The sequence below is a fragment of the Rhamphochromis sp. 'chilingali' genome, assembly GCF_963969265.1.
Source record: "Rhamphochromis sp. 'chilingali' genome assembly, chromosome: 15".
Taxonomy (NCBI): domain Eukaryota; kingdom Metazoa; phylum Chordata; class Actinopteri; order Cichliformes; family Cichlidae; genus Rhamphochromis; species Rhamphochromis sp. 'chilingali'.
Window position 1 is genome coordinate 33,049,416 of NC_137942.1, and position 1,583 is coordinate 33,050,998.

Below are 1,583 nucleotides of genomic sequence, written 5' to 3' on the forward strand. Positions count from 1 at the left end.
AGCGCTTCCCCCTGAGTTAACAACCCGCTGGCTTATGTGCCGAATAAACGGACAAACTGAGACCCCAACCGTCTGGTTCTTGTGAACGTTACAGTATTCTTCTTTGCATTGATTTTTCATCTATCTTGTTTTTTATTCTAATTCTGGTTAGAGTCCCCCTAGTGGTGGAAGAAAAATCCACAGAATAGGGCTTTGGAGCGTGATGTCACGGGGGTGGGCGTGGAAAGGATTTTAGCCCGATTCGCCATTTTTGGGGGTCTAAGCTAGGAGCGATAGCATAGCCATGGTTCGTACTTGCTGTGTGCTCGGCTGCAATGTTCGATCTTACGACCGGCACAGGAATAAGGTTGGATTGTCTTTTTATGCTTTCCCAACCTGGAAGCAACATGAAGGAGCTCATGTATCGGATGTTACCAAACGAAGGCGTCTAGCCTGGATAGCAGCCGTGAGACGAGTTGATATCAAGTTCTGTTACGTCTCCAGATATCAGCGGGTGTGCTCACGACATTTTCATTCCGGTAAGTTCTAAATATGTTCTTATCACACTTTATAGCTGAATAATATTACCGTTGGTGGTCTCGGAAGTTATAGAAATAGCGATCAAACATCGAATGGAGTGACTTTGCAGACATATGTGCTATGTAACGATTCGCTAATTGTTTCGCACAACTGTAGGGAAGCCTGCCTATGAAATGGATCAAACAAATCCAGACTGGGTACCAACGCTACACATGGGGCACTCCGAAACCCGAACATCACATTCAGACCGTCACAGGAGGCGAACACAACGTCAACAAAATAAAGTACTATTTGGAGGTAAACGACAACCGCACCCCCAGCCACAGTCTCTTATTTTAAAAGTTGATCTTAGTCAATTAACACAAACATTTTTGAGTATTCATACGGCCTTAATGTATAAACCATTTAAAACTTCTCTTGTGTATTTGCACTCTTTTTATTGGACAGGCTTTGACAATGGAGCAGCAGAGTGTGAAGGTGAAGCCTCAGCAGAAGTTACCACAGAAGAGCAGCCAGAGATGGACACCACAGAAGAGCAACACCATAACAACCTTGTTATTTTGGCTGAGGGACAAATTTGTGCTGGACAAGTAGAAGCAGAGGTAACGGGTGCAGATGCAGAAAACATTGATATCAGAGAGAAACAGACAGAAGATCAACAACTGACAAATGATTGTGTGCGCTGTGTACAGAGCAGAGCAGAAATAAACCGGCTGCTGGAGGAGAACAGAAAGCTTAAATCAAAGTTGGACAAGACAGAGCTGAATGAAAACTTTTTAAAGGGTGACACGGAAAAAGTGAAATATTACACCGGTTTTACTTGTTTTGCTATTTTTATGTCCGTGCTCGAGAATGTAAAAGCTTTCCTACCAGCATCAAAGAAACTGTCACATTTCCAAATGCTTTTACTCACACTTATGCGACTTAGACTTGATCTTCCTGTTCAGCATCTTAGTTATCTATTCAAAGTCTCCCACAAAACTCTTTCTTCTGTCTTTTCTGATACAATTGACGTGTTGTATGCCCGCTTTGGAATACTTGTACACTGGCCAGAGAGGCACTGT

At 43.0% G+C, this 1,583-nt stretch overlaps 1 long non-coding RNA gene across 1 annotated transcript; it reads left to right on the top strand.

Annotated features, from left to right (window-relative positions):
* Window positions 1-344: 344 nt before the first annotated feature.
* Window positions 345-1,359, top strand: LOC308411427. The gene is made up of 3 exons (XR_013974377.1): window positions 345-518; window positions 676-816; window positions 967-1,359. It is a non-coding gene; the product is annotated as an uncharacterized lncRNA (long non-coding RNA).
* Window positions 1,360-1,583: the final 224 nt, after the last annotated feature.